Genomic DNA, 14,923 nt, shown 5'->3' with positions numbered 1-14,923 from the left:
TTGGTGTCTGAGGTAAAAGTAAATGTGCTGATTCCTCACACATTTAGTGATTCATTAACATTGAGCAGAAAAACTAAATAAAAACAGCTTATAGACAGGGATAGATAACCTGCTACTGTGGCTGTCAGACCAGGCAAAAAATTGCTGACAGAAAAAAAACTTAACACAAAGGAACATAAAGGTCATTCTTGCTACTGTCACGTTTTCAGCTTATATTGTCCCGGTTTATAGCCAAAGTAAAAATCTCCTTTAAGAGCTGTAGAGTTCTAAGAGGTCTTGCTGTCGAGATTGATGGTTTTGAAATCAAATAAAACAATTACATGCAATATAGGAACAGTCCTAAGTAGCATTCAAAAATGGTTTATTTTAGCGAATCAGTGACATACATTATATATTCAAAAGTATATTTTCAAGTTATGTGGATACCCCTTTATTTGGCTAGTTCAGCCACACCCATTGCTGACAGGTGTATGAAATCGAGCAGACAGCCTTGCAATCTCCATATACAAACATTAGCAGTAGAATGGCCTTACTGAAGAGCTGTCTTTCATCATGACACCATCATAGGATGCCACCTTTCCAACAAGTCAGTTTGTCAGATTTGGCCCTGCTAGAACTGCCCCAGTCAACTGTAAGTGCTATTATTGTGAATTGGAAATATCTAGGAGCAACAACGGCTCAGCCGCGAAATGGTAGTCCACACAAGCTCACAGAACAGGACCGCCGTGTGCTGAAGCGCACAGCACGTAAAACTCCTCTGTCCTCGGTTGCAACCCTCACTACCGCGTTTCAAACTGCCTATGGAAGCAACTTCAGCACAATAACCATTCGTCAGAACATTCATGAAATGAGTTTCAATGGCCGAGCAGCTGCACACAAGCCTAAGATCACCAAGAACCAGACCAAGCGTCGGCTGGAGTGGTGTATAGCTTGCCACCATTGGACTCTGGAGCCGTGGAAACGCGTTCTCTGGAGTGATGAATCACGCTTCACCATCTGGCAGTCCGACAGACTAATCTGGATTTGGCGGATGCCAGGAGAACGCTACCTGCCAGAATGTATAGTGCTGACTAAGGTTTGGTGGAGGAGAAATAATGGTCTGGGGCTGTTTTTCATGGTTCGGGCTAGGCTCTGAGGGAAATCTTAACACTACAGTATACAATTACATTCTAGATGATTCTGTGCTTCCAACTTTGTGGCAACAGTTTGGGGAAGGCCTTTTCCTGTTTCAGCATGACAATGCCCTCAAGCACAAAGCGAGGTCCATACAGAAATTATTTGTCGAGATCGGTGTGGAAGAACTTGATTTGCCTGCACAGAGCCCTGACCTCAACCCCATCGAACACCTTTTGAATGAATTGGAATGATGACTGTGAGCCAGGCCTAATCACCCATCATCAGTGGCCAACCTCACTGATGCTCTTGTGGCTGAATGGAAGCAAGTCGCTGCAGCAATGTTCCAACATCTAGTGGAAAGCCTTCCCAGAAGAGTGGAGGCTGTTATAGCAAAGGGGGGAGCAACTCCATATTAATGCCCATGATTTTGGAATGAGATGTTCGACAAGCAGGTGTCCACATACACTACATGACCAAAAGTATCTTATAAAGAATCTAGAGCATGTTGTTTGGTGGCAATTCACAAGTAAAATGGGTACATTTTCCTTATATTGACAAGTTTAGAGTTTGTATTATGTATAAGGATGGATCAGTTGTCTTTTATGAATATCTTTGAAGGTGAACAAGGGTATGCTATAGCCTTGGACAGACCAGATAGCAGATAAGGCATGAGGCTTATACAGTAGGCCCATCATTTTGTCATTTACGTTCATGACATATTCAAATGGTTAACAATGTCATAAAGATAGTGTCTTTATTGCACCAGAAAAACATGCTTCTTAATGTCGATGTCCAAGAGCTCCCTCAACACATAGACAGAGTATACAAAACATTAAGAACACCTGCTCTTTCCATGACAGACTGACCAGGTGAATCTTAATATTTTTTTTATACTCAGTGTATCTAACCTATATCCTATCACATATAGGCCAATGTTGGCTGTTCCGGGGAATGTTGAATATGTGGCTGCATTTGAAATGCACTATAATTCCTTATACACTGAGTATACCAGCCTCAATTCGTCAGGGGATGGACTCTACAAGGTGTCGAAAGCGTTCCATAGGGATGATTGCCCACGTTGACCCCAATGCTTCCCACAATTGTGTCAAGTTGGTTGGATGTCCTATGGGTGGTGGACCATTCTTGTGTGTGTGTCTGTCTGTATGTGTGTGTGTACATGCTTGTGTGCGTGCATGCGTGTGTCACAGAGTGTGTGTGTGTGTGTGTGCCCATGTTTGCTCTGCAGGGTCTCAGTCAGAACATTCCACTTCTCATGGCTGCTAATGGCAGTGGTGTGTGCCTCTGCATTAATAAAGGGGCAGTGAACCCGGCTCTAATTGCAGAGGAAGCCAAGCAGTTAGTAACCTCTGAATCTTTCATTGTGGAGAGGAGGAGGAGGAGGAGGAGGAGGAGGAGAAAGGGAAACATTGGGCTGGAGGGGGAGGGAGGGAGGAGGGCAGGCGTAGGAGGAGGGTGGTGACCAAAATCACATGCACTCCTGATTCCTAGCCAGACCTCACCCTAACATGCATCAGTGGTCTGGTCAAGAGCATTGTGGGTCCTTCCTAAGTCACTGGAACTAGCCCGGGCACAGACCAACCAATGAGATTGCAAGTGTGCTTGGTGCATGGAGATGAGGGAGGATTCTGTCTCAGTGTATCCACCTGTTAGAATCAGTTCTGGGAGAATAAACTCTGCCCTGTCCCATTTATCTTGCACTCTCTCCCACCTCTTCTTCTGATTGTGTTATGCAAATCCACAACAGGAAATTGGATTACATTACATTAAGTACTGAGACTATTTCTCAAGAAAGCAAGAAAACATTTCACCTGTCTTATTTTCGCTGTGGCCATTGTGTCAATTTGTCAAATGGAGTGGATAATAACTATGCATCTACTTTAAGCGTATCATTAAATAAAGAGTGCTTTTAATGTGCTATACATTTTGTAACAGATTGTTTGCCTAACCATTGACAACAGGAGTTAATGGATTGGATCTGATTTGAATTCCTTTCATCTAACAACTCAAGTCCGAATTAGTTTTTTTCTGATGCGATTTTTAACAACTAACTGCCACACCTAGCTTGGTCTTGGCACACTGCTTTCAGTCTAATCTGATTGGGGTCAATAGAGGTACTGTATGTATTTATACATGTGTGAATCAGGGTTTGGATTAGCTTGTTGTGATACTTTAGCTGTGGCCTTACACACCTGGTTTTAGTGCAGCTATTTGGCTCATTCCTCAGTATATGGCAGCAGTGAGGCCATACTTAGTTTCAGTAGTACTCTACCTGATACCCTTTGTGACATCATATGTAGTAGAAAAGGAGCCCTATAGACTACAGTTGTTCAAGTGACCTATGAGGAATGGCCGTTGATTTGAACCCTGCATATTCCATCAAAGCACTGAAGAGCATTTGAATTAGAGGCAGAATCATGCAAATGCCTTCAGAGTTGACTAGTTCAGCGTCACCAATGGCTAACTCACAAATAAAAAAACAAAGGTTGCCTTTTTTACCACGGGCTCAGGGAAATGTGGGTCTTCCTCATTCTTTGCATGGTGTGAGAGCACTGCTCGCTGCAGGACACAGGTGCAGACTAATATCTACCATAGTAAGCAGCTTTAAAATATGCTCTGCATACAGTGGGACAAATTATTGTGTAAAATAAGTATTTGGTCACCTACAAACAAGCAAGACTTCTGCCTCTCACAGACCTGTAACTTCTTCTTTAAGAGGCTCCTCTGTCCTCCACTCGTTACCTGTATTAATGGCACCTGTTTGAACTTGTTATCAGTATAAAAGACACCTGTCCACAACCTCAAACAGTCACACTCCAAAACTCCACTATGGCCAAGACCAAAGAGCTGTCAAAGGACACCAGAAACAAAATTGTAGACCTGCACCAGGGAAGACTGAATCTGCAATAGGTAAGCAGCTTGGTTTGAAGAAATCAACTGTGGGAGCAATTATTAGGAAATGGAAGACATACAAGACCACTGATAATCTCCCTCGATCTGGGGCTCCACGCAAGATCTCACCCCATGGGGTCAAAATGATCACAAGAACGGTGAGCAAAAATCCCAGAACCACACGGGGGGGACCTAGTGAATGACCTGCAGAGAGCTGGGACCAAAGTAACAAAGCCTACCATCAGTAACACACTACGCCGCCAGGGACTCAAATCCCGCAGTGCCAGACGTGTCCCCCTGCTTAAGCCAGTACATGTCCAGGCCCGTCTGAAGTTTGCTAGAGAGCATTTGGATGATCCAGAAGAAGATTGGGAGAATGTCATATGGTTAGATGAAACCAAAATATAACTTTTTGGTAAAAACTCAACTCGTCGTGTTTGGAGGACAAAGAATGCTGAGTTGCATCCAAAGAACACCATACTTACTGTGAAGCATGGGGGTGGAAACATCATGCTTTGGGGCTGTTTTCCTGTAAAGGGACCAGGACGACTGATCCGTGTAAAGGAAAGAATGAATGGGGCCATGTATCGTGAGATTTTGAGTGAAAACCTCCTTCCATCAGCAAGGGCATTGAAGATGAAACGTGGCTGGGTCTTTCAGCATGACAATAATCCCAAACACACTGCCCGGGCAACGAAGGAGTGGCTTCTTAAGAAGCATTTCAAGGTCCTGGAGTGGCCTAGCCAGTCTCCAGATCTCAACCCCATAGAAAATCTTTGGAGGGAGTTGAAAGTCCGTGTTGCCCAGCAACAGCCCCAAAACGTCACTGCCCTAGAGGAGATCTGCATGGAGGAATGGGCCAAAATACCAGCAACAGTGTGTGAAAACCTTGTGAAGACTTACAGAAAACTTTTGACCTCTGTCATTGCCAACAAAGGGTATATAAGTATTGAGATAAACTTTTGTTATTGACCAAATACTTATTTTCCACCATAATTTGCAAATAAATTCATAAAAAATCCTACAATGTGATTTTCTGGATTTTTTTTTCTAATTTTGTCTGTCATAGTTGAAGTGTACCTATGATGAAAATTACAGGCCTCTCATCTTTTTAAGTGGGAGAACTTGCACAATTGGTGGCTGACTAAATACTTTTTTGCCCCACTGTAAGAGCGTCTGCTAAATGACTAAAATGTAAATGTAATATAATTTTGCTCTCAAAGGATGTAGACCTGACAATCTTATAGTCCATGTCTCATTTTGGAATAATGGAGGTCCCGTGTGTAATTGAGGCCTTAGGCTGGGATGGATAGGAACTGTTCTGAAACAAAGAGAAATGTGCAGCTTGCAGCTTTGTGGTGTAGTGGGTGATTTCTGCTTTGATGGATGAGGAAGGAGAAGAGCGTAGGTTGGCCTTGAGTGGGAGTTTGCACCAGGAGAGGTGTGATGTGGCCTCTTGGCTGTCTGCACAAGTCATCCATGACAAACAGTGTACAAGATCCAAACTCACATTTATCTCCTGGGACCTTTCAGTAAATGTTGGTGAATGAACACATTGTTTTTCACAAGAAGAAGAAAATGGGCTTTGGTTGTCCTGGATGGTGGTGGTCCACACACTTACCGTGATGTTTTTTCTCATGCCTCAATGTGCCCGTGTGTGTTTTTGGTCTCATTTGTTTTCCCTGAGTCACTCTGTTGGAGGTTGAGGTTGCGTCTCAAATGGCATCCTATATAGTGCACTTCTTTTGACCTGGGCCCATACCGCTCTGGTCAAAAGTAGTGCACGATAGGGAAAAGGGTGCCATTTGGGGTGGAACCTGACTGTTATTAACTTCTGTGCCAGGACCCTGATTAATTGGGCAGCATTAGTTGGTGTTCCTTTCTGCAGACCTGAAAGTGTTACACAGCACCAACTTTGACAGAATTACAGTTGAAGTATGACACACAAAGGTTAAGTCCTTCCTGTGAAGTGTGCGTACAATCTTTGCAATTAAATGCTTGGTCTAGGTCTCAATTTGATTGTAGAAATATTTTATTTCAGATATTCATTTCTTAGTCACTGTTGATTAGTTCTCGTGAATCAGTTGTTTGGAATTATACTGTTAATTGATGACCTACCTAGCAACTACTTCACTCTATTCTGATTGGTCAGATGTTTGTAATTGTGGGGAGAGAGCAGGGCTGCGTTTTTACATTCTGAGACGTTGAATTGAATGGAAACAGTGCTGTACTGAATGACCAGTTGAAAAACGGGGTGGGGTTGAGTTGTGGAACACTGTCAGCATGGCCACTGCCCTTTAAATACCTCACTTATTGCTTCAAGCCAGACCTCGCCACACCGACCAAAAGAGAGGAAAAGTACCTCAAAGTTTGTTCAAGAACGTTCAAGAATGTTTTGGTGAAACGTGTTGTTCAGTACAAACCGTTCCGCAACGTAGCAAACATTCAAGCAAACTCAACGCACCTCAGGAAGAAGTTGAATTGATGCCATAGAGAATGATAGAGGCCAACTTCATTGGTTGATCCCTCCTGGTGACCCTGTTGGAATCATGTTCAAACGGTTCATCAGGAAGGATCAGCGAATCATGAAGAAAAGACATGTACTACTTCAAAATGAAGATAGCCTCAATGGCGCTGTCCATGCTGTCACAGACGCTATAATGGCTCAGATACAAAGAGTCCTCTATCTCTATGGTTGAATCATGGCTGTAATTGTGGTCAGTTCATCAGTAAACCTGAAAAAGTGTAATCATTCTCCGTCTAGTTTGTCTACATGAAGGCCCAAATGGACCCCTACGCCCTACACCCTATGCACTTGTGGAGATCTGATAGGATGTGATTGGTAGTAGTAGTATGGTGAAACTTCCACTTAGTCTATTAGAGGGCAAGGGGGAGCTATTACCATATTGCTTACAACTGTCAAATCCTCTCAGTTCTCCACAAGTGCACAGGGTGCAGGGCATTTGCGATTGAGCCATCCATCCACCATCTAAAGAACCCTCTTAACTACATGAGCTTGGTCCCAGTGAAGGGTCATGAAATCAAACTCATCTCTTTGTAAGTTGTGCAAGCCATCATTGTGTGTCTCTCACTACCTTACACCATGCTAACCCCAAAGGTGTCAGTCCACTACCATGCTAACCCCAAAGGTGTCAGTCCACTACCATGCTAACCCCAAAGGTGTCAGTCCACTACCATGCTAACCCCAAAGGTGTCAGTCCACTACCATGCTAACCCCAAAGGAGTCAGTCCACTACCATGCTAACCCCAAAGGAGTCAGTTCACTACCCAAAGGAGTCAGTCCACTACCATGCTAACCCCAAAGGAGTCAGTTCACTACCCAAAGGAGTCAATCCACTACAGTCGACTACCATGCTAACCCCAAATGAGTCAGTCCACTACCCAAAGGAGTCAGTCCACTACCCAAAGGAGTCAGTCCACTACCATGCTAACCCCAAAGGAGTCAGTTCACTACCATGCTAACCCCAAATGAGTCAGTCCACTACCCAAAGGAGTCAGTCCACTACCATGCTAACCCCAAAGGAGTCAGTTCACTACCATGCTAACCCCAAAGGAGTCAGTCCACTACCCAAAGGAGTCAGTCGACTACCATGCTAACCCCAAAGGAGTCAGTTCACTACCCAAAGGAGTCAGTCCACTACCATGCTAACCCCAAAGGAGTCAGTTCACTACCCAAAGGAGTCAGTCCACTACCATGCTAACCCCAAAGGTGTCAGTCCACTACCATGCTAACCCCAAAGTAGTCAGTTCACTACCCAAAGGAGTCAGTCCACTACCATGCTAACCCCAAAGGAGTCAGTTGCCTCTCTGGGAGGAAATTGTTGCAGCTGTCTGGAAGGGGGTAACATCAGAGTTCAAGGGGAACCATTGTGCGTTTTAGATTGTATTACATGTTGTGCTTGTTGCCATCCCTGACTTGCAGCCGTAGGATAGCCAGCCATATTGCGTTTACACCTGGAGAGTCAGAGATACCGTCGCCGTCTCCCTATACTCTGACAAAGTGGCTGTTGCTTCAATCCCTGAATCAATATTGACCACCGGCAGACTGGCCTGCTTGCCAGAGAAACAGCAGCAGGTTGATTGCAGCTGGAGGCTAGAGAAGATGGGTGCAACAGCAGGGAAGGGGAAGGTGCTGTAGCTTCTACTGAGTGTACCATGTATGTTACACACAGACAGAGGTGTTCCTCAAATCTCCCCCTCACTGTGCATGGTGAATTTAAGATGTCATCTACTCAAATCTGTTTTGTATATTGGACTGTTATTTAGTGTGATGATGCGAACTCCATTAGAAAGTATTAAGGATACCATTCAAACTGAGGAATTGATTAAGCTGTGTAGCCCCGGCCCTATACAATAACACCAGCCCCCCTGAGAATCAGTATGAGGGGCCAAGTTTGAGCAGGGCTGCCCCAGTCAGCCCCAAGGCCGTCTGAATCAGTGCTTTGGTGTGGTGGTGTGTTGTACTGTAGTGTGCAGCCTGCCTGTCCTAGATGGTGCCAGGAGCAACCTGCTCCTGACTGTCGGGAAGGGAAGAGGAGGTGTACCGATTGGCATGCTAACATTACTGCACACATCTAACTCATGTTCTGGTCTTGGTTGCCAGTCATACAATTGAAGATGACTCTGGTCTACACAGTAAGAAAAATATTTGGAGAGATAAGAAGTCAGAGATAAGAAGTCAGGGATAAGAAGTCAGAGATAAGAAGTCAGAGATAAGAAGTCAGAGATAGAAGTCAGAGATAAGAAGTCAGAGAGAGAAGTCAGAGATAGAAGTCAGAGATAAGAAGTCAGAGAGAGAAGTCAGAGAGGTGAGTGAGTAATAAAAGAAAAGAGAAACTGTTTTCCCTGCATCTCTCTGATGTTGTATAAATGATTGGAGACAAGCGCAGGAATTCATAACAGGGGGTTTTAAAACTCCACCCAAAATATACAACATGCAATGAAAAGGCATGGGGACAAAGCCCAAAACAAACATGTATACAAAAACACAGAGATGTAACCCAAACAAAAGAGTGATGTTAAACCTCTAATAAATACACAGGACGAGACCCGTAATAACAAGTGCACAATACACGACAGAACAAAGCACAGGTACTCATAGACCAATGGACATGGGAACAATAACCGACAAGACAATGGTTAAAAGAGGGCACATATATGCAATTACTAATCAGGGGAATTAGAATCAGGTGTGCGTAATGAGTCTGTTCAGTGCTGCCTAGAGGCCGGTGACGTAGACCTCCAGAACTGGTGCACGGAATGAGCAGCAGTACGGGGGTAACCAATGACAGCAGCTCTCTGATGAATGACGGTGTGATCTCAAAACTTCCTTGATCTGACTGGATATAACAAAGAGAAAAAAAGGAAGAAAATAAGCAATACCTGACCAGAAACACCTCTTGTGCTCCATAAGAGCAAACATGACAGAGACTTTCATGTCTTGGGCCTGATACAAGAAAATCCCAAAGAATCGCACACCCTCTCCAGTGGGTGTTGACAGAGCTAACATTGTCCCTAGCTGACAGACAGTCAGGGCCTCAGTCAGGCCAGGATCATCCACAGGTCATGTTTAACAATAGGGAGGAGGGCCTGCCTAGATAACAGTAGCATTTTTCATCACTTTCCTCTTCGGTGTCCTACTGTATCACTTTATCAAGAAGTCAATAAGTAGTAGGCTACGCTGGTGTGTGCTGGTATCAGCCACATCACTGGCTGAACTCTCCCTGTGATTTACAGGGACAGTCATGAAATCCCATTCCTCTGTCAGAGATCAAAGCTGCTAATGTTTCAAATGGAAACTCAATGTTATGCACTTAAAGCCCTTCTGCCTCTCTAATCAATCAAATAACTGATTGATTTATCATTAGCATGAGATTGTCCCAGTTATTGATTGATTAATTACATTTTTGGTTTTATCTGGTCCCAACATCAGGAAAACTGGTGTAATGGAGGCGTGAATTGTATGATAATTGTGTTATAAAGCCACAACTCTTCTTACTATCTTGGAAAGGTGATTTTTTTATCTCAACGGGATCATTCTAGTTTAAATTAGGTAAATGTAGGTCATATTTTTGTTAATCATGCGATAAGCTGCAGTGATCTTTTTATGTGACAGATATAGATCCTATCATACTGTGCCAAAGCAGACGAAACACACCTTATGCTACTGAAACTGACTCTTTGTTATGTAGGTGTGAATGATTGCCCCTTCGATCCGTCCCATGCCAAGGTAAGACAACACCTATCTCCACATTTCCTTATACAAGGGGCATGGGTAAGAATAGTTGGTCATAGGTAAAACAGGGTCAACGTACTCATAAAACACAAAGATTGTTTTACTAAAAATTCAGTGTGAATTTTGTAACAGTATCTAATGCAGAAAGTCCTTTGAACATACAATGAAAGACCAGTGCTGAGTGTGAACAAATGACAAGAGACTCAAGCCATCTTCAGGAGGGAGAGATGAGCAGAGAGCGGTCAGGGAGTGCAGTGTGAGGAGGGTAAGGTCCAGGTTAGTCTGTGGAACGGGACATGGTCTCTGGTTCCTGGATCTCACGCACACGACATGCAGCCCTTGCCCTTTTCAGTCTGAGTTTCCAAATGTTCCGCTTTCTGCCCCAAACCCATCATAAAAGTTAGCGGGAGGAGGGTTGGGGGGAAGAGGTCACTGAAGACTGAAATGGCAGCCAAGCGCAGTTTGGGTCACCACCTGTACTCAGAGTTCATCTCAGAACCTTTGGACTCATCACACTTCCATTAAAACTGTAGACACCAAACTTACCTACACCGGATGGGTCCAGATCCCATACTAACTGTCATATCCTGGCTTGGCCCTTTTATAATCAATCCCACTTCTACACTAGGTGTTGATCCATTACATGATATCGTTGGTTTAATATATCTCAATCAGAATGTCTGTGATTTGTCAGTTGTATTGTCACTCCAGCTTTAGGGATTATTTCCTTATCAGCCCATGTTGAGTGATTCCCTGGTCTTCTCCCATCCTCTCAAGTGAATCCCATCCTCCCAACTGTCAGGGAACAATATGGAGACTACACATCTATCAATGTAGACTCTCTTATGGTTTTAATTAAGGTAAAAACCACATACAGTATGTGTTGACATGTGTAAACTATGTGGATAAATGTGCTACTGTTGTTCTATCTATGTTGTTTCATACAACTCCCAAGAGTTATTGAAGCAGTCCTGAATAATGTCACTGTTTTTAATTTGCATCCCAGTTTGTTAGGCCCTGTTAATATATATTTTGGGTAATGATTTGCATGCCCTTCGGTGTGGTGGTCCTTTTATTTCAGCTGAATCTGATTTCAATATTCTAATGAATACTGTAACAGTGGTACAGTCCATAACAGTCCAAAGTACAACCAAATATAGATAGTTATACTGAAGTGGTTTGAAGACCAAACTCCGAGGCCACTGCACTGCATATGACTGAGGTTGTAATAGGACTACTGCTGACGTCCTCTGATGGTCTTCATCCCAAATGACACCCTATTCCCTATAGAGTGCACTACTTTTGACAAGGCCTCATAGTAGTGCAGTGTAGTCAAACGTAGTGCACTATATAGGGAATACAGTGCCATTTGGGACACAGACATGGTCCCTGTCTCTGTTTCCCAACTGTCCCTGCCTGTGTCACTAACTCATATGAGAATCCTGTGTCCGTCAGTGTTATCCGCTATGCTCCAACACACAGTCTGCTTCTTTCACAACAGCCAAGCCAGATGATGCACTGTGTTTTGGATAAACAGCTTTTACTGCTTATTATTATTTGTTGTTAATAGTTGACAGATCTTTTGGAGGCATGTGAAAATAACAGGAACCTGCACCGTAGTCATTTCCAGCATCTACAAACATGAATCACTTCACTAATGACTTTCAGGAAATGTTACAATCATACCTGTTTTTATTTTCCTATTGAGTTATTTTTTACACTAATAATAATGAAAATGTATTCAACTTGTATAGCACTTTATAGCACTTTAAAGCAGAAAAAAGGCATGCAATTTTGAAAAACAAAGACAAATCATGAATGGATGATAATGTCAAAATAGAAAGTCTCAAAACACCATGATTGTGTAATGAAACTATGAAGTAGTGCACCTAAGCTGAGATCTGATGTTTGGATAGTGTTTAAACGTAAACCCAATGTAAGTGTTTTAATTCACAGAACGTGTTTTAAAACTGAAGTTAAATGTTTTAAAACTGAAACACCCAAAGTGGTTTTTCAACCTTAATATTGGTGTTTTTAAGAGAGTGTCATGAAAACACTTTTTGAGGGTTTCAGTACATGTAAATGGCAGCACCAAAACACAAAAACTGTGTTTCCCATACAGTCAATGGTTTGGAAATGCAAATGGTTTATTGCCTAAATATTGATTCATGATAAGGGTCAATGGAGAATATTTTTTGTGGAACATCACCTTTATTTTTTCAATGCTTTATTTAGACAGATTAAGATAGTATTTAGGCAGTAAAACGGCACATTTCGGCGGAATTTTACCCAGTTAACCACACTGTAAGAAATTATTCAGGGGTGAATTGAAATTGACAACAAAAAAACAACAACCAACATATACTTAATAAAAATGAACGCAGGTCGTGCAGAGCCCTTGGTCTAGTGATAACGCACCCGGATTAGACACGTTACCCCTCTTCCCATCGAAGACAGGGGTTAAATTCCCCGCTCCAACCCTCCAACCCAGCCTGTTTCTCCCACCTATCTCTTTGTAATTTCATCATTGTCTCAATAAAGGGTCAAGATACCCCCAAAATAGATATATTTTTAATGTATGCAAATTGTTTAAATTATTTGTTAATTTCATTTTACCAAAAACTATTTTCGAATAAATCGAACTAAATATGTTGCTCAAAATGTAAGTATCTTTCATGTGGATAACCAAAGAGAGAGACAATGGAGTGATTGAACTCATTTGAAGTCTTTGGTTTTAATCATCTTTAATTTCATATATCTTGGCACGTGACTTTGATTTTAGAAGATTGTGGGTAATTAAAACAATAATAAAACCGTCAGACAAAATGACATTCATTCATTCCCACATTCCCACCTTTATACAGTTTATATTATAATATTACAATATACAATGGTAAATTATAAAGTAATCTACATGTCCAAAAGTATGTGGACATTGTGAATTTCCACCAAACAACATGATATAGATTCTACAAGATACACAACATGACCAAAAGTATGTGGACAACTGTTTGTCGAACATCTCATTCCAAAATCATGGGCATTAATATGGAGTTGGTCCCCCTTTGCTGCTATAACAGCCTCCACTCTTCTGGGAAGGCTTTCCACTAGATGTTGGAACATTGCTGCGGGGACTTGCTTCAATTCAGCCACAAGAGCATTAGTGAGGTTAGGTACTGATCTTGGGCGATTAGGCCTGTCTCGCAGTCTGCGTTCCAATTCATCCCAAAGGTGTTCGATGGGGTTGAGGTTAGGGCTCTGTGCAAGCCAGTCAAGTTCTTCCACACCGATCTCAACAAACCATCTCTGTATACATGGGGTTATTGTCATTCTGAAACAGGAAAGGGCCTTCCCCAAACTGTTGCCACAAAGTTGAAAGCACAGAATAATCTAAAATGTCATTGTATGCTGTAGAGTTACGATTTCCATTCACTGGAAATAAGGGGTGTAGTGCGAACCATGAAAAACAGCTCCAGTCCATCATTCCTCCTCCACCAAACTTTACAGTTGGCACTATGCATTCGGGCAGGCAGCGTTTTCTCCAGAGTCCAATGGCGACATGCTTTACACCACTCCAGCCAACTCTTGGCATTGCGCATGGTGATCTTAGGCTTGTGTGTGGATGCTTGGCATGGAAACCCATTTCATGAAGCGCCCGATGAACAGTTATTTTACTGACGTTGCTTCAAGAGGCCGTTTGGAACTAGGTAGTGAGTGTTGCAACCAAGCACAGACAATTTTTATGCCCTATGTGCTTCAGCACTTGGTGGTTCTGTTCTGTGAGCTTGTGTGGCTTATCACTTCATGGCTGAGCTATTGTTGCTCCTAGATGTTTCCACTTAACAATAGCAGCACTTACAGTTGACTGGGGCAGTTCTATCAGGGCAAAAATGTTATGAACTGACTTGTTGGAAAGATGGCATCCTATGACTGTGCCACGTTGAAAGTAACTGACCTCTTCAGTAAGGCCATTCTACTGCCAATGTTTGTCTATGGAGATTGCATGGCTGTGTGCAAAAAAAAAATCAACCTGCCAACAACAGCTGTGTCAACTGAAAAAGCTGAATCCACTCATTTGAAGTGGTGTCCACATACTTGTGTATATATAGTGTATAGGCCTAGACTTACAATAATGAATTGATATTTATAAAGAAAATGTGTATACATTTAGGAATTGCCTAAGTAATACAATTCAATACAGTCTTAGTTTATGAGCGTTATCCTTACATGACATGGGGCATAACATAGGCATAATGTAAACATTATTTGCAGACAAATTCCTGTAGATTAGCTCTGTCCTCTGGTCATATAATGATCAACCACGAGTATTGATACTACACTGACAGTAAGGGCTGTATAATTATTGTCAGGTAATACCACTGTATCAGATATGATAAAATGCACATATGGTTAACCAATTTGTTGAACAATGTTAATACATTTATTAAATGTACATTAAAAATAAAATAATATCAGGAGACATTTTGTTCTTATGACTGTACCGACCAACTCTTCCCTAGTAGCCTACTTACTTTGTTTAGCTCTCCCCGTCCTACAGGTCACCGAACCTGCCCCATGATGTAGGCCCACTATGATAATCAGCAGCACCTGCTTGTTCGCCCCGTGAATCTCGTGCGTCCC

The sequence above is a fragment of the Oncorhynchus clarkii genome, chromosome 27 (genome assembly GCF_045791955.1).
Source record: "Oncorhynchus clarkii lewisi isolate Uvic-CL-2024 chromosome 27, UVic_Ocla_1.0, whole genome shotgun sequence".
NCBI classification, from domain to species: domain Eukaryota; kingdom Metazoa; phylum Chordata; class Actinopteri; order Salmoniformes; family Salmonidae; genus Oncorhynchus; species Oncorhynchus clarkii.
This window is presented reverse-complemented; position numbering follows the sequence as displayed.